The 26,866-nt window shown below is 41.9% G+C and overlaps 1 protein-coding gene and 1 non-coding gene across 6 annotated transcripts in view; one reads left to right on the top strand and one right to left on the bottom strand.

Annotated features, from left to right (window-relative positions):
* The window catches only part of TANC1 (tetratricopeptide repeat, ankyrin repeat and coiled-coil containing 1), a 262,804-nt gene that overhangs the window by 196,513 nt on the left and 39,425 nt on the right, over nt 1–26,866 (bottom strand). The gene's annotated exons all lie outside the window — the stretch shown is intronic.
* On the top strand, nt 7,579–7,685 carry LOC112636882. The gene has a single exon (XR_003122337.1). It is a non-coding gene; the product is annotated as a U6 spliceosomal RNA (small nuclear RNA).

The raw sequence follows: 26,866 nt of genomic DNA, 5'->3' as shown, positions 1-26,866 counted from the left end.
GGATCTGTCCTACATTCGGCGCTTGAGTAGCAAAAGGCATTAAACATACCAATTTCCATCCCAAATCTTTCAGCTTCCATTTCCACGAGACAGGTGTCCTGTTAGCACTGTTACACCTATCAACCTCCCTGAGGCGGTTTTCCATCCCACAGCCCATGAGAATCTCCTAGATAGCTTTAAAAATTCTGAGGCCTGGAAGAAGTGAAATGGGATCGCTGGGGACAGGACCCAAACACTAGCGCTTTTCAAACCCGACCAGCTGATTATAATGTGTAGCCAGGATTGAAAGTCACTACACCTGACCAACTCTCAGCTGTTTCTTTTAGCCTCCTGATGGGGTCAGGTGGGAAGTATTTATGCCTCAAAAAAAGGGGAGAGAGGGAAAAGCAAATGGATCAGGGAAGACAGCTGAAGAAAGTTGGAGTGACTAATGATTTGCAGGTGATGATCGCTGTGGGTGGGTGCAAGGTGTGGTCCAAGGGAGAAGGCAGGAGGAGGGATAGATTAGGCCATTCCCTAAGTGAGCCCTGCATGGCATCTGCCATTGAGTCCGGCTGCTTTGGAAGGTGGAGGCAGGGGCAAGAGGCAGCAATTCAAAGCTCATCTGTAAAGAATATTTCCATTAAGTGTTAACTATGTGAGAAATGATATGATGGCTTTCAGATGTGAGAAATTTACTGAACCACTGTATTTGCCACTAGGATTTCACCTGTTCTTCTAATAGTCCTAATAGGATTTTTGTTTCTTTACTGAGGATCCATATTTTCTTACTCACCAAGTCTGACAAAGCACAATGCACTGAAGGATAACTACTTAGAGCCGCAGTGCCTGAAGAACAGAGCTTTCCTTGGTATAAAACCAGCTGATGCACATGCAGGTTGAATGTGACCTTGATTTCATGAGCATCATGATGTTTTCAGATGTGACAGATGCTGGATAAGAACGAACCTGGGGCAAAGACTGCGGGAATACCAGCTCCATCTGAGGTGCTAATCCTGTTGTCACTCCCATGTCCTGTCATTCTTAGGGCTACTTGCTACCTGCTCTTCTGTAATAGAGGGACAACCACCAGGCTGTCCCTGGATGCCTTTTCCCCAATTTCTGTCTCTCATGGGAAGTAAATTTATCTGCTTTGCCTTACCCATCCTTTACCAATGTTTCCCAAAATGTGTCCCATCTGTACTAGAGCAACCTGGGCTGCTCCTGGGTACCTCCCCGCTCCCGCAGCCCAGGGACAATCACACCTGAAGCCCAAGAGATTCACAACTCAACAGTCTGTGAACCGGCCATACATGTATGATTCTTCCTTTGAAATGAGTTCCTCAGGGGTGCTGCTACATCTGTCCCTAACCTGTGCCACTTCCTAACTGGTGATTCACAAAGTCATCCATGGCCACTGACTTGAATCCCACTTGGATCCCACACGCCCCGCCCCGCCCCCCCCCCACCCAATGCCAAGCCCCTGACTTAAATCACTCTTCTCTGAACTCACACAAGATGCAAAACCACTACTTTTAATTGGGAGTTTCAGGTCTGTTTTCTCTCCCAACTACAGGCTAGGCTTCTTGATGACAGGGTCCATGACATCCCACTGAACCTTTCGCAGGGCTCAGTGTATTTAGGCTGTACGAACAATGGCTGATGGACAGGCCAAGGCTTGCTCAGCCCTGGGTCTTCCTCCATTCAGCTTCTTCTTATTTTCCCTAAGAAAACTTTCATTCTTTCCTTTCCATAACAAAATTGATTCAGGCAAGAGTAGGAGGGAAAAAGGGGGAGGCCTATCAAAGACAGAAGTCATATGCTACAACCTCAACTTATCCAGAAAACACTAGGAAACAAGATGCAAATAAGTCTTCAAAGCTGCCAAAATCTGGGGCTCAGTTCATGCACAATGCAGAAGGGAACCTCCTAACCCCCACATGAACCCCCAACACCTCTTCACAGGCCTCCCACTCAGAGCCCTCCCACTGTCTTTCAGATTCAATTCTAACAGAAGGGAATGTGTGGTTTCCCAGACCATTGTAAGTTAAGAGAATGGAGGGCCAGTGTTAGATCTGGCCACCATGGCAGCCCTGAGATGCTGTGACTGACAGGAGAGAACCTGTAAATTCAAAACAGTAGATTTCAGGCTGTTACAGCCTTTCAATCCCCGAATGCATCCAAGGACACCAAAACAAAGCATTTTAAAGCAGCACAATTCTTGGCTCTGAAAGGTGACCCTGGGCACCAAGAAAAGGTTACTTTGCTCAGTGTGTCTTTGCAACTACATCCAGGAGAGATGTCCACATGGCTAACCTCAGTCCACGAGACCCAAATGTCCTCAAAAATAGGAATGGGGACTATATCCAAAGGCAATGTGCTGTCTCTGTGTGGTCTCTAACACCAACGGAAACAAGGACAGGCTTTCTCAAAAGCACTGCCATTCTGATCTGGAATCTTCCATCTAAGTACTCTCCCATTCATTATTCTCATCTATCTTGTCTTATGGTATCTGTGAGTAAAGCTCCTCACCAGATTATAAACTTCTTTGAGCAGATGGACTATGCCTTTGTATTGATGACATGCCCCCTATCTCCTCCTAAGTCACCAACGAAGCCTGCTGAATCTCTGCCAATTCAATCTGCCCAGATACCCTAGGGCCAGATGACCTTAGGGAAGAAGGCATCTGAATGAGAGTGTTTTTAAATAGCCTAAGCATTTCTGTAGTCTCTAAAGGTATTAAGTTTCCAACTTTCTTAAAGATGATAAAATTGGTTTAAATGTTAGGATTCTGGGATCAATGAGGCAAGCTTCAGTTGACTTTGGAATCTAATCTGTATTACATACAAAGCCAAGGAATAAATTCTGCACTGTTTTGTGTGCCCATGTGAACCAAGAGGCTAGGGTGAGTTTTCCCTTGATCTAAAGCAACCTCACCTCACATATCTTTAATCATTCATCTACTCAGAATGGATTACTGGATGACTTCATATTTATTTCTTTTTTCCAAAGCTCAGCTTTCTGATTTATACATTTATTTCTTGGTAAGTAATAGCACTCAAACGCACCAATTTGCTTCATGCTTCGTAAAGAGTACTTTCATGAATTTAAGTGACAGTTCTGTACTATAGGGTTATAATTTACACTTGGGAAAAATTGAGGAATTTGTTTTGTCTACATTGAATTTAAAACTACATCCATTTCCAGATTCCCATAAGTAATTCTCAGTTTTCAAGCTCATCATTGAATACGTCCCTTACACCCTAAGACCCGTTCACTTGCAAGCAGGCTAAAATGACCTACCAGGACACTAAAAACCTCTCTGTTTAGGTCTAGGCTGTCAGGACATTCAGGCCTGGCCTGCTGTTTTCAGTGTCCACGGCCCTTCCTTCCCCATAGCTGAAGCCTCTTAACCCTCACCCCCACACTCCCCTTGCTGGCTCAACCCAGTGGGAATTTCTAAGAAGAGATTTAAATAGCTCTGGCTAAGTTGCTCTTGCTGCTTAACAGGCAGGCCTTGACCTTGTATCTAATAACTTGGCTTTCTTGCTCCTGCATTCCATAGGCCTAACTCACCCTCTAGCGCAGTTCTGATAAGGAGCCTGAGACCCTCTCTGGATAACCTGCTGTTAACTCCTCAGGGGCCGAGGAGCTGCCTTGCTCTTGGCAATCTTCCAGGGGACTGGAGGTCACTCTGCATTTAGATGGCCAGAGAAAGTCAGGGGACATGGGTGCCTGTGTCAGGCTACTCATATACCCTAAGCCACCAGCCCTGAAGACCTCAGCCCTCTCTTCTTGACACCTGGACTTCCTCCCAGCTGCAGTGGCTGGATCTGCTGCCCCCGCTCTGAGCTGGGGATTCCAGGACCAATGCCTCAGGACTCAGTAGGAAATGACTCATCACAAAAAGCTGAGGGTCCTCTGGCCAGAACACAAGTCACGAGATCTGGATCTCAGCTGTCAAAAAATGTCAAAAACAAAACCCCAACAACAAACTGAGAAAACAGGATCTCTCTTTTCCTGGAGAATTCAACACCCCCATCTTGGCTTTGAGTATGCTGAAGCCATTGAACCCTCTTTTATTAGTTCTAAGGCGAAAACTGAGAGAAATCAGAGAAATGGCTACAACTGTGTCTTCTCTGAATAGAGGAGAATCAGAGAGCTTCTTATCAACCACTTCAAAGCTAACACCCATGGTTACTGAAATTACAGCTATGAAATAACTTGTCCTAGGAAATCAAGTCATCTTCTAAAAGAAAGCTAAACGTGTATGTGCATTTTTATCAATATCCTTTAAAGAGCCAGGCAACCTTAAAAATCCTAGCTGGTTAAACTGTCCTACACTTTAGAATAACATAAAAAACAGCAACCTTCATTTTCTGGTCAAAGATTATTTTTGCAATACCTATTAATTTCTACAAAATTCCAGCATTTTTTTTTTTTGCTTTCTATCACTATTCTGTAGAAAGACGTTCCCCCCTTGGCTTTATATCTTTGCTTTTTGATCTTGTTAACAATCCAGAAAATGCCAACCTTGCAAATTTTTTTTCACCCCGGGAAGTAATAACACAGTCACTTAAAAACCAAAAGCAGTGTCAACACTTCCTCAGTGGCACAGCTGCTGTGAGTGACCAGTGAATACAAGGGTTTTTGTGGGGAAATGTTGACTTCTCTCCAAAATAATTCTCAGTGTTATTGAAGACATGATTAAAAAAAATAGTAAAGAGGCCTGGCACAGTGGCTCACACCTATAATCCAAGCACTTTGGGAGGTCAAAGCAGGAGGACTGCTTGAGGCCAGGAGTTCAAGAACAGTCTGGACAACATAGCAAGACCCCATATCGCTATGTTAAAAATACAGGCATGGTGGTACATACCTGTAGACCTAGCTACGTGGGAGGCTGAGGCAGGCAGATCACTTGAGACTAGGAGTTCAAAACTAGCCTGGGCAACACAGTGAGACCTCATCTCTACATAAAATTTTTAAAATTAACTGGGTGTGGTGGCATGCACCTATAGTGTTAGCTACTCCGGAGGCTGATGTGGGAGGACTGCTTGAGCCCAGGAGTCCAAGGTTATAGTGAACTATGATTGTGCCACTGCACTCAGGCCTGGGTGAGCAAGACTCTGTCTCTAAAAAATAATAATAAGGCATTAGTTAAGCAAGAAACACTAAGTACTTATGATAAACCACAGTGAAAATAATCAAACTATATGGACACTTGGTTTCAAAAGAGGGTGCCCAGACAGGAAAGAACCCACTCTGTGTTACTTGGAACAAGGCACATGTTCCATATTACAAACCTTTATTAAAAAGTGAGGCATATGATCCAACAATCTCATTTCTGGGTATTTATCCAAAAGAACTGAAATCAGGATCCCAAAGAGCTATTTGCACTCCCATGTTAATTGCAGCATTATTCACAGTAACCAAAGTGTAGAAGCATCCTAAATATTCACTAACAGATGAATGGATAAACAAAATATGATATATACATACAATGGATCATTCAGCCATAAAAAAAGGAAATCCTGATACATGCTACAACATGAATGAACCTTGAAGACATTACGCAAGAGAAATATAACAGTCACAGGAGGACAAACAGCACATGATTCCACTCTTATGATGTATATAAAGTAGTCAAACTCAGCCAGGCACTATGGCTCACACCTGTAATCCCAACACTTTGGGAGGCTGACTTGTGAGGATCACTTGAGGCCATGAGTTCAAGACCAGCCTGCGCAACACAGTAAGATCCTCATCTCTACAAAAAAAATCTATAAATTAGCTGGGTATACCGGCACATGCCTGTAGTCTCAGCTGCTTGGGAGGATCACTTGAACACAGGAGTTTGAACTTACAGTGAGCTCCAATCAAGCCACTATACTCTAGACTGGGCAACAGAGTGAGAGACCCTGTCTCAATAATAATAATAATAATAATAATAATAATTAATTAATTAATAATCAAACGCATAGAAGCAGAGCAGAATGGTGAATGCCAGGAGCTTGAGGAGAGAGGAAAATGGAGAATTGTTCAAAGAATATAAAGTTTTCAGTCACAGAGGATGAAATACTTCTAGGAATCTGCTGTATAACATTGTGCTTATAAGTTAACAACACTGTACACTTAAAATTTTGTTAGGAGTTAGATCTCATGTGTTTTGTTTTGTAACCGCAATTTTTTAAAATACGAGGATACAAACTCAGGAATTCAGATTACATTAGCTTCAAAGTTCTTGTCCTTTCTACTGTTTAATTTTGTCTACACACAAGAGAAGTATAAACAGTAAAGATTAGGCCAGCCACAGTGGCTCACACCTGTAATCCCAGCACTTTGGGAGGCTAAGGTGGGCGAATCACTTGAGGTCAGGAGCTCAAGACCAGCCTGGCCAACATGGTGAAACCCTGTCTCTACGAAAAACACAAAAATTAGCCAAGTGTGGTAGTGTGTGCCTATAATCCCAGCTACTTGGGAGGCTGAGGCAGGAGAATCCCTGGAACCTGGGAGGTGGAGGTTGCAGTGAGGTGAGATTGCACCACTGCACTCCAGCCTAGGCAACAAGAGTGAGATTCCGTACCAAGAAAAAAAAATTAGCATATGCTATGGCTTGAATGTGTCCCCCAACTTTCATGTGTTGGCAACGTAATCCCCAAATTCATATGTGGAGTGGAGGTGGGGCCTCTGGGAGGAAATAGGATGAGATGAGGTCATCGGGATGGGGCTCCCATGATAGGACTGGGGGCTTGAAAGAAGAGAAGGAGAGACTTGAGCTGACATGCACACTTTTGCCCTCTCACTATGTGATACCTTCTGCCATGCTATGAGGCAGGAAGAAGATCCTTATTAGAAGCTAAGCAGATGCTAGCACCATGCTCCTGGACTTCACAGCCTCCAGAACTGTGAGAAATAATTTTCCCTTTTTTCTTTATTATAAATTACCCAGTCAGTGGCATTCAGTTATAGCAAGAGAATAGTTACAGCAAGTTATAGCAAGACCAAAAATTGGTACCAAGAATGGGGTCAGTGCTATTAACAGATAGCTGAAAATGTGGAAGTGGCTTTGAAACTGGGCAATGAGGAGAGGCTGGAAGGGTTTGAGGGAGCAAGCTAGAAAAAGCCTATAATTGCTATAAGTGGAGCATTAGGGGAGATTCTGATGAGGGTTCAGAAGATGAGAACTAGGGGAAAGTCTGAATCTTCTTCAAGATTTGCTTAAGTGGTGGTACCCAAAATGTTGGTAGAAATTTAAACAGTAAAGGCCATTCCAACAAGGTTTCAGATGGAAATGAGGAACAAAGTATTGGAAACTAGAGTAAAGGCCATCTTTGTCACAAAGTAGCAACAAGCTTGGCTACATTGTGTCCATGTCCTAGGTCTTTGTGAAATGCAAGCTTGAGGGCAATAAACTAAGATATCTGGCAGAAGAAATATTTAAGCAGCAAAGCATTCAGGATATTGCATGGTTACTTTTGACCACATTCAGTGAGATGTGAGAGCAAAGAAATGACTTAAAGACAGAATGTATAATTAAAAAGAAAACAGAATGGGAAGACTTCAAAACGATGCAGGCTGGCCACATAAAGAGTGAAAAACGTGCTTCCCTCAGCAGCACATATACTAAAACTGGACTGATACAGAGAAGATTATCATGGTCCCTGAACAAGGATGACATGCAAATTCATGAAGCATTCCATGTTTGTTTTTTTTTTTCTTTTTAAAAAAGAGTGAAAAAGTGTGTTCAGAAGAGGAAACCAAGGCTGTGGCTAGGTGATCATTTGTTAAGGAGATTACTATTGATAGAAGAAATTATCAAGAGAATAGGAAAAAGACCCCTGCCATTTCACAGATCTTTGAGGCTGTCTCTCCCATCCCTGGCCCAAAGCTCTAGAAGGGTGGAATGGTTTCAGGAGAAGGACCCAGGCACCCTTCATGGGGTTGCTGCCCAGGGCCCCCTTGGGTCTCTGCTTTCTGCATCCCAGTGCAGCACTCCTCAGCCACCCCAGCTGTGGCTCAAGCAACCCCGAGTGCAGCTCAACCCAGCACTCCAGAAGGTACAAGCAGCAAGGACTAGCAGCACCTCTACAGAGAGTCCCTACCAGCAAGAAGGCCCTCCCAGATGCAGCCTCAAGACACTGGACTTCATTGTCTCCAGAACTGTAAGAAATAAATTTTCTTTATAAATTGCTGAGTCTCAGGTATTCAGTTATAGCAACGGAAAACAGCATATAATTAAAGGCTTGAGTGCAGGGTAGGAGAAATGGAGAGGGTCAGGAAGCCAAAGAAGCTGAGGTCATCGAGGAAAGCCTCAAAAAAAAAGGGCAACGTAGGCCCAACCCTGAAAGATCAGCTGAGGCTGTGGGAACTGCTACAAGCATCTGAGTAAGGACACTGAGCTGGTCCATGCCAAGAAGGCATGCTAGGCAACAGTTTTTAAAGGCTGAGGAGGACGTGAACTAAACACTGAAGCTGAAAACTGAAGCAAGGACTGCTAGAGGCCAGGTGTTCAAGACTATGCTGGGCAACAATAGCAACACCCTATCTCTACAAAAAATTTAAATCTTATCCAGGAATCGTGGGTACCCCTGTAGTCCTAGCCATTGGGAAGCTGAGGCAAGAGGATCGCTTGAGCCCAGGACTGGAGGCTTCAGTGAGCTACAATCATGCCACTGCACTCCAGCCTGGGTGATAGAGTGAGACCCTGTCTCCACAAAAAATAAAAATAAAAATAAAAATAGCAAAAAACACTGAAGCAAAATCAAAGGAATTGGTTGGAGTACCCTAAACCATCTATAATCTAGCTCTCAGAATCTGAGTGTTCACTGAATCCCTGAAAAGGCCTTGCTATATGACAAAGGAGCAATCAAGAAAGTTTTAAGGCACAGCCCTCCATTGGGGCCATCCTGATTAGTTAAATGATCAGAAATAAGACCAAATAAATCGTATGCCATTTCAAAGAAATAAATAAAAATATGGTATTATAGTAAAGCCCCATGTATCCAACATCCCTGAAAAACTTAGTGTGCTAAAAAAAAAAAAAAAGAATCCCTTAGATATTGAAACCTGTGTTAACATGAAAAAATCTATGTATGGACTGGGTATTGACTAGTATTAAGGAATTATCCTCATTTTGTTTTGTGTTAATGTCATGGGGGGATCTTTATTAATAAGTTACAGACACATACTATTTACAAAGGGAATTACATAATGTCTGGGATTTGCTTTAAATTGCTGGGGATAAAATATAGGTCAAAGGTTACAAGGTTGCAGTTACACAGAATTAATAAATCTAGAGATCTAATGTACAACATGAAGGCTAAGTTAATAACACTGTATTGCTTAGTGGTACTTTGTTAAGAGAGTAGGTTTTAGGTACTCTTACCACAAGAAAGAAAAAAGAAAAGAAAAGAAGAGAAGAGAAGAGAGGAGGGGAGAGGAGGGGAGGGGAGGGGAGAGGAGGGGAGAGGAAGGGAGTGAAGGGGAGGGGAAGGGAGGGGAGGGGAGGGGAGAGGAGGGGAGGGGAAAGGAGAAGAGAGAAAAAGAAAAAAGAGGGAAGGAGGGAGGGAGACAGATGGATAGATAGATAGAGAAAGAAAGAAAGGTAACTATATGAGATGATGGGAATGTTAATTTGCTTGACCACAGTAATCACTTCACTATGTATACATGTATCAATAAGTACCAGTCATAGGGGGCTTAATGATGGGGATAGAAGATGGAAGGTGGTGGATTCAGCATTAGCACTGCTGTGCGAATGTAAGAGTGTACTTACACAAATCTACAAACCTGGGCTATATGCTAGAGCCTATTGCTCCTAGGCTACAAACCAGAACAGCATGTTACTGTCCTGAAGATTGTAGGCAAATGTAGCACAATGGGAAGTATTTGTGTTATCTAAACATAACTAAACATAGAAAAGATACAGTAAAAATATAATCTAAATATCATCTAAAAGATTTTTTTTTTTTTTTGGGAGATGAAATCTTGCTCTGTCACCCAAGCTGGAGTACAGTGGCACAATCTTGGTTCACTGCAGCTTCTGTCTCCTGGGTTCAAGCGATTCTCCTGCCTCAGCCTCCTGAGTAGCTGGGGTTACAGGCATGTACCACCATGCCTGGCCACTTTTTATATTTTTAGTAGAGACGGGCTTTCACCATGTTGGCCAGGCTGGTGTTGAATTCCTCATCTCAAGTGATCTGCCTGCCTCAGCCTCCCAAAGTGCTGGGATTATAGATGTGAGCCACTGCACCCGACCTAAAGGATTTTTTAACAGTGCGGCATAGAGTACTTACCACAAATAGAGTTGGCAGGACTGCAAGTTGCTCTGGGTGGGTCAGTGAGTGAATGTAAAGGCCTGGGACATTAACGTACACTACTGTAGACTTTATGAACACTGTACACTTAGGCTACACTAAATTCATTTTAAAAATAAGGTAACTGCACTATAACATTACAATGGCTACCATGTCACTAGGCAATAGGGATTTTCCAGTTCCTATTATAATCTTATGGGAATGCCATTGTATATACATGCCACATTGTGGCACATGACTATATACAAAAACATCATGTTGTAGACCTTAAATATATACAATAAAAAATAAAACTGCTCCAACCACAAAAAAGCAATGCAGGGTTACTAAAACAAGATGGACAAAGTGTTGATATTTGTGAAGCTGGTTGGTAGATACATGATGGTTTGTTATATGCCTCATTATTTGTATATTTTTGACAATTTTTTTTTTTTTTTGAGATGGAGTCTCACTCTGTCACCCAGGCTGGAGTGCAGTGGCATGATCTTGGCTCACTGCAACCTCTGCCTCCTGGGTTCAAGTGATTCTCCTGCCTCAGCCTCCCGAGTAGCTGGGGCTACAGGCACATGCAATAATACCCAGTTAATTTTTTGTATTTCTAGTAGAGATGGAGTTTCACCATGATGGTCAGGCTGGTCTCGAACTCCTGACCTCAGGTGATCCACCCACCTCCACCTCACAAAGTGCTGGGATTACAGGCATGAGCCACCGTACCCGGCCTTATTTTTGACAATTTCTATAATGACTTTTAAAAGCCATGGGTGGCTAGAGGCCATGGCACACGCTTGTAATTCCAGCACTTTGGGAAGCCGAAGTGGGAGGATTGCTTGAGCTCAGGAGTTTGAGACCAGCCTGGGCAGAATGGCGAGATCCTGTCTCTTCCAAAAATACAAAAAACTACCCAGGCATGGTTGTATGTGCCTGTGGTCCCAGCTACTCAGGAGGCTGATGGGAAGATCACTTGATGCAGGAGGGTGGAGGTTGCAGTAAGCCAAGATCATACCACTGCACTCCAGCCTGGGTGACAGAGCAAGACTCTGTCTCAAAAAAAAAAAAAAAGGAAGAAGAAGAAAGAAGAAGAGGGAGGAGAAGAGGAGGAGGGGGAGAAGAAGAGGAGGAAGAAGGAAGAAGAAGGAGGAGAAGAGGAGGAGGAGGAGAAGAAGAAGAGGAAGAAAAAGGAGGAGGAGGAGGAGGAGGAGGAGGAGGAGAAGGAGGAGAAGGAGGAGAAGGAGGAGAAGGAGAAGGAGACGGAGAAGGAGAAGGAGAAGGAGAAGGAGAAGGAGAACCAGAAGACATGGGTTACCCATTTGGTATAAAGTTTTCTCTAAAATTTGTCAGATTCTGTCCACTTTACATACACAGATCTCTCTCTCTCTCTCTCTCTCTCTCTCTCTCTCTCTCTCTCTCTACCTAGAATGTCCTTTCATTCCACCTGGACAACTCCTAGTCACTCCCCAAGACCACACACAAAAAAAGCAATGTAGGGTTACTGAAACAAGATTGACAAAGTGTTGATATTTGTGACTTCCTTTCACTTGGAAGCAGAAGTCTCAATTTTCCCTATGCTTCCACTATATGCCACTCATCCCATTATGTAATCCTTAGTATACTGTCTTAAACCATGTGCCCTCCTAGGCTATGAACAAGGAAGGGACCCTAATTTGTTTATCATCACACACCTAGCGCCTGGTATAGTAAGCACCTGATGAATATTGGGTCATGAACAAGACCTAGCCCAAAGTCATCAAAAACCCAGTCCTGCCAAGAGATCTTAGGAAGGTCTGTTGAGCGCACAACCTGTGTGCTTCCCAAGCTGATGACCTTACCCAGTCAGGCATGCCAGCTTCTTCAGGCCACCTCCACTTCTATTTTGTATTTTATTTTTCAAAGACGGGGTCTTGCTCTGTTGCCCAGGCTGGAGTACAGTGGTGCAATCTCAGCTCACTGCAACCTCCACCTCCTGGGTTCAAGCGATTCTCCTGCCTCAGCCTCCCAAGAACTACAGGCATATGCTACCATGCCCAGCTAATTTTTGTATTTTTAGTAGAGATGGGGTTTCACCATGTTAGCCAGGCTGGTCTCAAACTCCTGACCTCAAGCAATCTGCCCACCTCAGCTTCCCAAAGTGCTGGGATCACAGGCATGAGCCACCGTGCCTTGCCCCACATCCACTTCTAATTTCCAGCATGTCATTTCTTATTAATAGAACCCTGGAACAAACATCCTGAATCCAAGTGGCCTCCAGAGCAAAAACAAGAGGTCCTAAACACACACTTAGGAAAATGGTGCCTACACACTGGTGTGTACCGTACACATGTACTACATACTCTGAACTGCTCAGAGGGCTTCCCTGCTTAACTCCCAAGTCGCAACTGTGAATGGGATAACAAGAGTGCCAGCTGAGAAAGGGTGGCATTCTGGCCACTCCTCTGATAAGTAGTGTCACCTCCAGAGTGACATTACTCCATCAGCCTTCAACAGTGTTCAATGATAAAAACACAAATACCACCAAAGGTTGTTGGGAACAAGTAAAATTATGTATACCAGGATTTCAAAGCAACTTTTAAGTAGCAGAGCTCTTTTTTCCCACAGTTCTGAAATACTGAAAAAGACATTAATCTCTCCATTAATTTATCTTGAAAAATTTTTAGCTGTCTTAATTTAAGACAGGTTTTAAGGTTTTTAATTTTTTAAACAGGACTTTACATGTCCTTGAGATTTCTCCATTCTTCCTCAAACTTGGACTTACAACCTGTATAGGCGACTCTAGCCTTTAATTGTATGTCAATCTATACTGTTTATACTTCTCTTGCATGTGGACAATATAGTAAAGCAGAAAAGACTGAAAGTTTGAGAAAACAAATGTAACCAAAGTTCAGCAATTCCTTTAATTTTACTTTCAGTTGCATTCTGTTAAATTTAAATTAAGGTACTATTTTATTTTAAAATGTTTGCAGCAAATTTCTGAATGCGAAATTACTTTTTTTTTCTTTTTTTCTTTTTTTAAAGAGATAGGGTCTTGTTACATTGCCCAGACTGGAGTGCAGTGGCTATTCAGACATGATCCCAACGCACTACCACCTGCTCTACTGATCCTCCTGCCTCAGCCTCCTGAGTAGCTAGGACTACAGACGCGTGCCACCTTGCCCAGCTACTTTCCTATTTTTAGGAAGTTCTACCAGAAGCATAGATTACTTTGGTTATCTTTTAAAAAGAGAAGCCTAAATGATTTTCAGTTGAATAAGAGAATGGTACAAACCCTGCCCTCCCCACTAGAAACTGATCTTAAAAACCACTGATGTCTACCTACCAAATTAAGAGGACGAAAGTCAAGGAGATGAATGTGATGATTACTATATCATTATGTGTAAACTACCCATTAAAAAAAAAGTTTAAAATTCTCCTTACATTCTCATTTACAGTATTATCTATAAGATGATCAGATCATTTGGTTTAGTGTTCTGTTCCAATGAAGTAAGGTCTTTTCTTGGCCACAGGAAACTGCTAACTCCAGGCATCTCACAAAGGCAAAAAGACAATCCAAATCCACACCAGTACTAGCAAACCACTTCGAATACCCTGGTAATGACGGGTAACTCAGAAGATTTATATGAGTGACACGTTATATTACACTTTAACTAACCCTACCTTTCCACAGATGATGGAAAGATAAAAGTAGAAGCACTACGGTATCTAAAAAGACACGACTGGACCAGAGGCCAGGAAAAAAAAAAAAAGAGACTGACGGCACCATACCACAGGTGTGTCCAAGAAGGTTGTCTATATCACTCAACAGATGCGTGTGTCCAAATGGTTCTGGCTGTACCATACAATGGATGTACGACCTTGGACTAGTCTCTTAAATTCATTGCCCCTGAGCAGCTTCATAGGCAAAGCCAATAATACATTGTATTAGATATGTTCAAGCCTTTCTGAATCTAAATTCAGTCCAAATCCACAAATTCTTAGGTGACTTCACACTAAAAAAAATAAGGCATGTAAAACCCTTAACACAGTGGCTACCATGCAGTAAGTATGTCATAAATACTGTGGCTGTTATTGAAAAAAAGGAAGTTTAGGTTTGTATGTTACATACAGCATATATTTAAATTTCTTTGGTGGGACTTTTTCTGAAGGAAAAAAAATCACTTTAAAGTCCTATTCTAAGGCCAGGTGCGGTGGCTCACACCTATAATCGCACATGTAATCCCAGCACTTTGGGAGGCCAAGGCAGGCGGATTACTTGAGGCCAGGAGTTCAAGACCAGCCTGGCCAACACAGCGAAATGCCATCTCTACGAAAAATACAAAAATTGGCTAGCTGTGGTGGCATGTGCCTGTAATCCCAGCTACTCAGGAAGCTGAGACTAGAGACGTGAACCCGGGAGGCAGAGGTTGCAATGAGCTGAGATTGCGCCACCACACTCCAGCCTAGGCGACAGAACAAGACTCCATCTCAGAAGTAAAAATAAAAAATAAAGTCCTATTCTAGTCAGAATTGTTAATTCAAAGAAGCCCCTAACGAAACAATAAATTATGAGGTTCTACATGAAAAGACAGGATCCTCTCAAAATCGACTAGTTTTATTTTGTTTTAAATTAGATTTTCTGTGAACTCTTGGCAGCACTCAGGAAGAAGTCATGAGTTCTTTCAAGACTCTTTTGCTCAGCACACATTTACTGACCATTGCTATATAAAGCTGCAGCTGCATCCCTGCAATCCCAACACTTCGGGAGGCTGAGGCGGGTGAATCGCTTGAGGCCAGGAGTTTGGGACCAGCCTGGCCAACATGTCGAAACCCCGTCTCTATCAAAAAAATACAAAAATCAGCCAGGCACAGCGGCACACACCTGTAGTCTCAGCTACTTTGTGAGCAGAGATCATGCCACTGTACTCCAGCCCTGGTGACAGAGCGAGACTCTGTCTCAAAAAAACAAAACAAAACAAAACAAAACCAAAGAGAAAGAAAGAAAGTTGCAGCTAGGGAAGCAAAGATCATCAAGATACTGCCTCCATGTCCAAACAAGTGGACGACTGGTCTGGATAAGAAAAAGATTGTCCTGAAACCTCCAGAGCAAAGGTCTGAAGGTAGTGGGCCACAGATATTGTGTGGCCCACATGCTTTGTTTTTGTCTTTAACTGAATTAGGTTGCCAACACATAGAAGTCAGGAGGTTACACATAAATAAGGATTTCTAGTTTCTCTTGAAAATTTGCAAATGCCAGCAGTATCGTGCCTGCATTCCCACTCAGCAACCACCTGTGCAGAATCTCTATTCCCATCACTCCCAACATGGGCTGAAGATTGCTGGCTGTTTCCTTCAGCTTACTGCCTGGCTGCTGGGCTGCAGTTTCCCTCCCCCCGCCCACTGCACCTGTGCACCTATGGAGCTTGTAGGAGCTTGGGCTCTGGAGCAGACTGCTGAGCTGCAATCCCGGCTCTGCTGCACATCAGCCCTGTCAGTATCTTAGGCAAGGAATTCATCTCTCTGGGCCTCAGTTTCCCATCCGCAAAATTAGGGTGTTATTAATAGTATCTTCCTCACAGAGCTGGCATGAGTGTCAATGTGTTATTATCTGCAAAGTGCTCAGAGCTGTGCCTGATACAGGAACTGCTCTATAAATATTAGATGTTACTACCTTCAGGCCCCAGAAGGCATAATAAGAGTTTCAAATTTCTGTCCTTGAGTTTTATTCTTTCTTTTTTGTCCTCAAGTTTTAATATTCTGAAGTCATCTACTAAATCACTTTATGATCAAAAAGAAAATGGCACATAGTAGACACTATATAGATACAACTTAAGAATTACTAGAGCCATCAGACAAAGGGACAAATAGGCAATTTTACTGTATGCGATACCTAGGATATGCAAATTCATAAAGACAAAGTCAAATAGAGGTTAGAGGGGCTGAGGGAAGGAGAAATGGAAAGTTATTGTTTAATGGGTACAGAATTTCTCTTTGGGATGACAAAAAAGTTCTGGAGATGGATGGTGGTAATGGCTGCACAACAATGTGAATGTACTTAATGCCACTGAACCGTACACTTACATTTTGTATTAAAATGTAAATTCTATGTTACATATATTTTACTACAGTCTTTTAAAAGAAAGAATTACTGTAGCCTACATAATTTTGTCTGCTGTTTGCTAGAATTATACTGTTAATAATCCCAAAGACCCCCAATGCACTATCAGTTTATGTTCTCAAAGGCCACATATGGCACATCCCATAATAGTTGGGAAGCGCAGTATTAACTATTTTAACAGCTGTGCAGCAGAACAGTGAGCTTCCTTTTCTATCTGGAGGTCTTGTGGGAATGCATCTGCAGCAAATACAGGATGAAGCCAATGGGATAGGCTTTTAATACCTGTCTACAGCAGTTGGGCTGTGCTTCCTTCATAATAAAATGTTCCACTCAGACTCCTCATTCTCTCTTTTCTCTCAACCAATATTCAAAATGGAAGGCTTCCTGCCAAGCGCTATGTAACTGGCTGCCTTTGAACTGTGGGATGCTGCACAACACGGACAAGAGGTTTGATTCACACCTGTTCTATAACAGTATTCAAAACGCACACATACACTAAGAGACCCACTGGGCTATAAATCAACACACACAGGAGAACATCCCAATCAGGGTACTATTTTTACATTTCTACATGCTGCCACTTTCTAAGGCATCTTTCTTTCTTTTTTATTTATTTTACTTTAAGTTCTGGGATACATGTGCAGAACATGCAGGTTTGTTACATAGGTATATATGTGCCATGGTGGTTTGCTGCACCTGTTAACCCGTCATCTAGATTTAAAGTCCTGCATGCATTAGGTATTTGTCCTAATGCTCTCCCTCCCCTTTCTTTCATATATACATATGTGTGTGTGTGTGTGTATATACATATACAGATATATATACGTATATACATATACATATATGTATACATATATACATATATACATATATGTACATATGTGTATATATGTATACATATATATACATATATGTATGTATACATATGTGTATATGTGTATATATGTATATATATGTATATAACTGGGTAACAAATATACATATACACACACACACACACACATATATGTATATTTGTTACCCAGACTGCTCATCTGCAAGGCATCTCTCTTTCATTAAAAAAAAAAAAGTGAAATATAAGCAAATTTAACGTTACTTTGAAAACTGTAATTAACCTGAGACACACACACAGAACAGGTAAATCCAGTCTGCATTCACAGTCTTCTAAACTCAGAACCACTGCAAATACTTACTTCCTAACATTTACAGGGCCATCCCCTGTGAGTTTACAATCTTGAGTCAGGCAGAAGACACCCAGCTCTAAGGAGAAACTCCACTGCACTTGAGAATTTCTTAAATAAACGATGCCTTTTTGGCACAAATGTCGTTTGGCATAAAAGGTTCCTTAAAATACTATTGGTAATTCACGGTGAGAGAATATAATACCTTTCATCTTATAAATATTACATTCTGAGTACCAACCCAAACTCAAGAACCACCTGGCCGCTTGATTTCCACTGTTTCCTAACAGTTAAGGTCCTAACTCCCCAGGGGGCTGTATGTCCCGTATAATAAACCCTCAAACACTGATCATTTTCCCCTGTTAGGGCGCCAAAGAAGTGTTCCAAAAAGACTAAAAGGGAAAAGATCATAGGGAAGGTACGCAGTTTATGCCTCTTTAAAACCAATGTGTACATCAAATAGCAATTACTTTTATACTCCTAGGATCAAACAGGGCGGAGATAAATGTTTTTAAAATTCACTGAAAAACAGCCTCAAGCAAAACTGTCACCATCTAAGAAAAGGATTCCAATCCATAAACCAGAAATGGAAGGAAATATAAGAAGTGGAGTAAATATTTCTTTGAATAGAAAATTTGGCCAAGCTGGGTTGGGTGTGGTGGCTCACACCTGTAATCCCAGCACTTTGGGAGGCCAAGGTGGGTGGATCATGAGGTCATGAGATCAAGACCATCCTGGCTAACACGCTGAAACGCTGTCTCTACTAAAAATACAAAAAATTGGCCAGGCCTGGTGGCGGGCACCTGTAGTCCCAGCTACTCGGGAGGCTGAGGTAGGAGAATGGCATGAACCCGGGAGGCAGAGCTTGCAGTGAGCCGAGATCACACCACTGCACTCCACCCTGGGCAACAGTAGGCAACAGAGAGAGACTCCATTTCAAAAAAACAAAAAAAAACAGAAAAACAAAAAAACAAATTTGACCAAGCTGCATATAAACTAAAAAACAAATATTTATTAAACAGGGCAGAGGAAGTTACTGTATTAGGAGACAGAAAGAGACTGTGACCCCACATCTTTGCTGTTAGGGTTGAACTATGTGTCCCCAAAATTCATGTCACAGTCTAATATGGTTTGGCTCTGTGTGCCCACCCAAATCTCACCTTGAATTGTACCCCCATAATTCCCATGTGTTGTGGGAGAGACTCAGTGGGAGATAATTGAATCATGGGAGTGGTTCCCCCATACTGTTCTTGTGATAGTGAATAAGTCTCATGAGATCTGATGGTTTTATTAGGGGTTTCTGCTTTTGCATCTTCCTCATTCTCTCTTTGCCTGCTGCAATCCATGTAAGATGGGACTTGTTCCTCCTTGCCTTCCACCATGATTATGAAGGTTCCTCAGTCACGTAGAAAAGTCCAATTAAACCTCTTTCCTTCATAAATTTCTCAGTCTCAGGTATGTCTTTATCAGCAGTGTGAAAATGGACTAATACAGTAAATTGGTACCAGGAGTGGGGTGCTACTGAAAAGGTACCCGAAAATGTCAAAGCGGCTTTGGAACTGGGTAACAGGCAGAGGTTGGAACAGTCTGGAGGGCTCAGAAGAAGACAGAAAAATGTGGGATAGTTAGGAACTCCCTAGAGACTTGTTGAATGGCTTTGACCAAAATATGCTGATAATGCTATGGACAATGAAATCCAGGCTGATGTGGACTCAGATGGAGATGAGGAACTCATCAGGAACTGGAGCAAAGGTTATGTTTGCTCCAGTTATGTTTTAGCAAAGAGACTGGTGGCATTTTGCCCCTGCCCTAGAGATTTGTGGAACTCTGAACTTGAGAGAGATGTTCTAGGGTCTCTGGCAGAAGCAACTTCTAAGCAGCAAAGCATTCAAAAGGTTATCTGTGTGCTATTAAAGGTATTCAGTTTTAAAAGGGAAGCAGAGCATGTCAGTTCAGAAAATTTGCAGCCTGACAATGCAATAGAAAAGAAAATTCTGTTTTCTGAGGCTGAGGAGAAATCCAAGCCAGCTGTAGAAATTTGCATAAGTAATGAAGAGCCAATGTCAATCCCCAAGAAAACGGGGAAAATGTCTCCAGTGCATATCAGAGGTCTTCACGGCAGCCCCTCCCATCACAGGCCCAGAGGCTTAGGAGGAAATAGTGGTTTTGTAGGCTGGGCCGAGGGTTTTCGTGCTGTGTGCAGCCTAGGGACTTGTTGCCCTGTGTCCATGCCACTCCAGCCATGGATGAAAGGGGCCAACGTAGAGCTTGGGCTGTGGCTTCAGAGGGTATAACCCCCAGGCCTTGGCAGCTTCCATATGGTGTTAAGCCTGCCAGTGCACAGAAGTCAACAATTGAGGTTTGAGAATCTCTCCCTAGATTTCAGAAGATGTATGGGAATGCCTGGGTGCCCAGGCAGAAGTTTGCTGTAGGGGTGGGGCCCTCATGGAGAACCTCTGCTATGGCAGTGCAGAATGGAGCCCCCACACAGAGTCCCTACTGGGGCACCACCTAATAGAGCTGTGAGAAGACGGCCATCATCCTCCAGACCCCAGAATTGTAGATCCACTAACAGCTTGCACCATGCACATGGAAAAGCTGCAGACACTCATGCAGCTGGAAAGCAGGCTGTAGCCTGCAAAGCCATAGGGGTGGAGCTGCCCAAGACCATGGAAACCCAACTCTTGCATCAGTGTGACCTGGATGTGAGACATGGAGACAAAGGAGATCATTTTGGAACTTTAAGATTTGGAGTTCAGTCTTGCATGGGCCCTGTAGCCCCTTTGTTTTGGCCAATTTCTCCCATTTGGAATGGTTGTAGTTACCCAATGTCAGTACCCCCATTGTATCTAGGAAATAACTAGTTTGCTTTCGATTTTATAGGCTCATAGGCGGAAGGCACTTGTCTCAGATAAGACTTTGGACTGTGGACTTTTGAGTTAATGCTGAAATAAGTTAAGACTGTGGGGGACTATTGGGAAGGCAATGATTGGTTTTGAAATGTGAGGGCATGAGCTTTGGAGGGGCCAGTGGTGGAACGATAGGATTTGGCTCTGTGTCCCCACCCAAATCTCATCTTGAATTGTACTTCCATAATTCCCACGTGTTATGGGAGGGATCCAGTGGGAGATAATTGAATCATGGTGGCAGTTTCCCCCATACTGTTCTCACAGTACTGAATAAGTCTCACAAAATCTGATCGTTTTATTAGGGGTTTCCACTTTTGCGTCCTCCTCATTCTCTGCCATTCACATAAGATGTGGCTTGCTTCTCCTTGCCTTCTGCCATGATTGTGAGGCTTTCCCAGCCATGTGGAACTATAAGCCCAATTAAACCTCTTTGTTTTGTAAATTGCCCAGTCTCAGGTATGTCTTTATCAGCAGTATGAAAATGGACTAATACAAAGTTTTAACACCCAATACCTCAGAATGTGACCTTATTTAGAGATAGATTCTTTATACAGAGTTAATCAAGTTAAAATGAAGTCATTAGGGTGGGCCCTAATTCAATTTAACTGGTGTCTTTTTAAAAAGGAGAAATTTGGACATATGCATAGATGGAAGATGGCATGAAGAGATACAGGGAGAAGATGGCCCTCTACAAGTCAAGGAGTGAGGCCCAGGACAGATCCCTCTCAGAGCCTAGGAAAGAACCAGCTCTGCCAACAGCTTGATCTGGGACGTCCAGTCTCTGTATAACTCTGAGACAATACATTTCTGTTATTTAAGCCATCTACTTTGTGGTACTTAGTTATAGCCACCCTAGCAACTAATACAGCTGCTTACCAATTATGTGACCTCAGACAACACAACGCAGTCCTCGGGTGCCTCTCCTATCCGGAGGACACATGACAATATTCTGCAAATCTCTTGCAAATCTACAATTGGGGATACAGATCGTCAGTACTGTGTCAGGCACATTGGGGTTACGGGAGAAATCTAAAACTCTCTCTACCCTCTCCTGCAAAGATTTTACCCCCTTAACCAGCATAGGGAACACATAATACATTGTGAAATTATCATACTGCTATAAATCAAGTATAAGCAGGTATAAAACAAAAATATCAAACTCTTTGCTTATCAGTCAACAACAACAACAAAAGCATAGTCAATTTTTAAGACAGGACTCTTTCCCAGGACAGATGGCAGGCCTATTATAAACACTCTTATGTTCTGTGAAGTTTGAGTACATCAGGATGTGTGATCCTCTGTGTCTCACCCTCTCGAGACACAATTTTACTGCAGGAATATGACGTAACTGTCCTGGTTAGTGCACCAAACATAATACAATATGCCTTCAATATGTCAGCCTGTTTCATCCTCCCTAAATACATAATTGATTTTCAACATTTTATGCTCCAATTATTGCCCAAAAGCAGATTGGGACAAGTTCATATTTCAAATGCTCCTTGCTTAAAAGTACAAAAAGAATGACTAGAACAATTAATGAATTGTCTTCAATTTTTCTTGGAAGAGACTCATTTGCTTATGACCTTCTCCAATTTCTCCATCACACACATACATCCCCCTAATATATCAAAAAGGATACAGAATTTATATATCCTGGCTAAAAAACAGAGCTACATAAATACCATGCAAAACTATCAATAAGAAAAGAAGAATTTTTCTTTATTTGGAACACCAGAAGAGTAGCCTCCTACATCCCCCCAACAGAAACAGAATTAGCACCAATGTCAAACAAAAATTAAAAGCTTAAACTTCCCTTTTTTAAAAAAGTAGAGCTTTATATTTAGGTCATTTTATTTTTAACCACAGCCTCCTAAATGACCTGAATATCCCAACATCCACTCTAAGTGACAAGTTTTGTAATTCCTCTGAATAATTTAGCTGGGCAAATTTGTTTTACTCATTGTTAAATAAAAACGTTACTTCAGAAATTGACAAGTCAGTTGCCCACAAAAATTTTCGGTCTCAGTATCTTCCACTCCTATCAGGAAAAAACTGTGTGAGGGAAAGCACGACTTTAAAACTGGGTCTCTTGTGTGGCAGAGACTTCAACCACCACAACAGAGAGGGGCAGTTTCTGCTAACATGAAGTCTTCCATCTACCCACCATCTCAAAAAAAAAAAAAAAAAAAATAGAAGTACCAAGGTATTTTAAGGTTCCAGAGGCACGTGTTTGAATTCGGGTTCTGAAAGACATTGCCATTGGCACAATCATGTACAGTGACTTTCTTAGAGCACGGAGTGAATCGTACATGCCAGAATATTCTATTTTGACTTCTACTAAAATAGAAACAGCAGCAGCATTGGCCTCAGCAACAACAAGGTTAGGTTTTTTGTTGTTGTTGTTTGTTTTTAATCCAATTTCACTTTTACAAAAGCTGGTATCTCAAGTAAAAGAAAATAATTTATTCTGAATGATGCTGGCTTTAGGAAACACAAGAGCATTTATGATTGAGGCCCAGGGGTGGCATGGGTCTGCCTGGTTCCTGTTTCCTTCTATGAGGACAGCACCCCTCTAGCTTACCATCTGGGCTCCTCTTCTGGCCTGTCACTAGCACCCTTCCTAGAAGGTCTAGTGAATTTCCTAACCCAGGAAGTTTAGGAACAGAGACTGGGGATGGGTCCCAGTCCTTCCCTCCTCCTTCTTGGGGACTGAGCTACTCTCTGGAAGCATAGGTTTAAGTCTGGTCAGCCTTCTGGCCCCATGTGGGAAGCCTTGATGGCCCAACACTGCAGAAGCAGGAGGGCAGGCTGTCTCTACTGTGGAAGTCAGGAGTGGGATGTGCACTGTTGGCACATATAAAAATCATTTTTTAAAAATTTAAGTCAAAGTCTCTGATACTAGTTTTATCATCTTAAAAATGTGCAATTTGACCAGGCATGGCGGTGTGCACCTGTGGTCCCAGTTACTCAGGAGGCTAAGAAGGGAAGATGGCTTGAGGCCAGGACCTTGAGGCTACAGTGAGCTATGATCCTGCTACCATACTCTAGCTTGGGCAACAGAGTGAGACCTTGTCTTGTGGGGGAAAAAAAAAAAAAAATTAAGGTGTAATTTGAATGCCATATGTTTTCTTTCTCCTTGTCTCTCAGAACTGGTTCAGAATTCAGACAGGGAAAACTGATGTACCATTTATTGCCTGCCCCCATCAGATCCCAAGAATCCAAACACTGTTTCCCCTTTGAGGAGTAGAATTTGAGATCTTACTATCTTCAAAAAAGGTTTGTTTTTTTTTTTTTTAACTTCCACGTAATCTGTGAGAACACAGGAAGAAAGAGAAAAACCAGAACAATTCTAATACCCAAAACAATGACTTTTTTCATTTCATTTAAACCTTACAATGACTCACTGATATCACTATTACAGCCATTTCTCAATGTAGTCCACCTCAAGTCCACTTAACTAACCAGTAGTAGTTAAGTGAACTTGTCCATGTTACTCACTCTCACCTGTAAAATGGGGACAGTGATATCCTAAACTCATGGGTGCGATTTATAGAGTGAATGAATAATGCAGGATTAAAGCAACTATTGTATGTAAAGCCCCGGAACACTCATGGGGGTAATATTAAATAACACCACCTTCCATCCTCAACTCTTCACAACAGACTCATTCGACTCCAGCCTGGGCGACAAAGCAAGACCCTCTCTCAAAACAAAAACCGAAACAAAGAAAAAAAAAAAACCAAAATGGATAGATTTAGAAGCAGAACAGTCTTTAGGAGACTATTCCAATAAACCGTTCCTTCATTTTTAGATAAGAAATTAAGATCCAGTGTGAATGAGTGATCGGCCTAAGGTCATTCAGAGAAAAAATGTTAAAGCCTTTCATTTAAACAACAACAAAAAAAAGCCTTTCATTCATTTCTATAAGCACATAGTTCTCAATGTAATCTCCCGTCCACATCCTTGAAATAGGATTTGGCAGATTACAATCTGTAAACTAGAGCCACGTGCCAGTATTAAATCTTTCTTTACTGTACAAACAATGTGAGGCAGACCCCCAGGGTTTGCAGGCATGCCTGCCACAGCCAGGCCCTCCCTCAACGTGCCCACGGCCTCCACTTCAAGAGTGAAGAGGGCATGCTTGCATTCTCCTAATGAGTAATGCATCTAGAATCAGCATAACTTTTCCCTGATTCACTCTTTTAGTGAGGCTACTTTTCTCAAGGACTCCTAGCAACCCCAAATTCTTATTTTATCAGTTTCTAATTTTACTCCTGTCAGTTCTATTTGCCAACTATCATAGTTTCTCAATTTTTCCCCATCTAAGCCACAAATGCATCAACTAATTAGTTATGAAAATGACTAGTCTTTTTTATGTAAAATTAAGGATAAGAATCTTACTACTAATGTTCTCTGAATGATAGCATAACTATCATTTAAGAAAACTCCAGGGCTGAATACTGCCAGACTAGTTCCCTACATAGCTCATCTTTCGAGGAAGTTACTGAGGAATGAAAGGCATGCACCAGTGGTCCATATTTGCTATTTCCTCTGGTTCTTTAATATCTGCCCACCTATTTCCAGATCTTTTCTCTCTTGTGAAATCTTTCTGCTGGAAATACTCCAATAACACTTAAATATTTCACTTGTGGTTAAATAGAATGCCATCATTGTTGAAATGTTGTCAATTTCTACCTTCTTTCCAGTACTAGGTACACAGATTTTTTTAAATTTGTAAATTATTGCTAACTTTTTGAGAGGGTAGTGGGATATGTTGATACATGTATACAATGTATAGTGATCAAATCAGGATAATTAACATATGTATCACCTCAAACTTTCATCGTTTCCTTGTGCTGGGGACATTCAAAATCCACTCTTCCAGCTATCTGAAAATATACAATGAATTACTGTTAGTTATCGTCACCCTAGATTGCTATAGGACACTAGGATTTATTGCCCCATCTAGCTGTGATTTTGTATCTGTTAACCAACCTCCAGCTCCTCCAACCCTCCTCCAACACTTCCCAGCCTCTAGTAACCACTATTCTACTCTCTATTTCCATGAGATCAACGTTTTTAGTTTTCACATATGAGTGAGAACATGCGGTATTTACCTTTCTGTGCCTGGCTTATTTCATTTGACATAGTGTCCTCCAACCTCATCCATGTTACCTCGAATGATACAATGTCTTTTTTATGGCTAAATAGTATTCCATTGTATATTCCATTCTATTCATCTGCTGATGGACACTTAAGTTGATTCCATATCTTGACACTGTGAACAGGGCTACAATAAACATGGGAATGCAGATATGTCTTCAACATACTGATTTCCTCTCCTTTGGATATATACTCAATAGTGGGGTTGGTAGACCATATGGTAGCTGTGTTTTTAGCTTTTTTGAGGCACCTTCATACTGTGTTTGATAACGGTTAAGTACATAGTTTTTTTTCTTAGCTTATTTTTATTTTTTTATGGGCTCACATCTAATCAAAGTACGTAGTTTTAAACACTCTCAAGTGAAAATGAAGCTTTGGGCAATCTATCATTTATTTTCCAACCTGCTCTTAGTTATTCAAGGATAGTTTTAATTCTAAATGTCTGAAATTGCTGCCTTTTTTCAGTAGTTAAGTCGAGTCCCCAACGTCACTAGAAAACTATGAATGATCAGCTTGCCCCAACCATCATCCCATATGAATTTAAATTCATATTCATTACCATTTGTTGGTCTAGGTGGTTACTGATGTTGCAAGGCCAATGAATTCTGCCCTGGGAGTCCTGCTACAGGACTCTCCCCAGCTGAGCAGAGGATAATTTTTTTTTTTTTCTTTTTTTTGAGACGGAGTCTCGCTGTGTCACCCAGGCTGGAGTGCAGTGGCGCGATCTCAGCTCACTGCAAGCTCCGCCTCCCGGGTTCACGCCATTCTCCTGCCTCAGCCTCCAGAGTAGCTGGGACTACAGGCGCCCACCACCACGTCCAGCTAATTTTTTGAATTTTTTTTTTTTAGTAGAGACGGGGGTTTCATCATGTTAGCCAGGATGGTTTCGATCTCCTGACCTCGTGATCCACCCGCTTCAGCCTCCCAAGTGCTGGGATTACAGGCGTGAGCCACCTCACCCGGCTGAGCAGAGGATAGTTTAATAGATCAACCGAATACTTTGTCTCTAAGACATATTCAATTAAAGAATTTGTCCTTGAATATTTGTACTAAGACATACTAAAACCAAAAACCAAAACATCATATTAGTTAACAGGAAATTATTTGATATATGCAGTAAAAGAGAATTGAAAGCATTATTTCCAAATCAATCACACCGCATACATTCAGACAACTATGAGTCTAGTATACCAAGACAAACTCCTCTCAAGGTCTCGCACTTTGCTTTACATT

Source organism: Theropithecus gelada, chromosome 12 (genome assembly GCF_003255815.1).
Source record: "Theropithecus gelada isolate Dixy chromosome 12, Tgel_1.0, whole genome shotgun sequence".
Taxonomy (NCBI): Eukaryota; Metazoa; Chordata; class Mammalia; order Primates; family Cercopithecidae; genus Theropithecus; species Theropithecus gelada.
The sequence above is the reverse complement of the archived record's forward strand: the minus strand, read 5'-3'. Positions and strand labels throughout refer to the sequence as shown.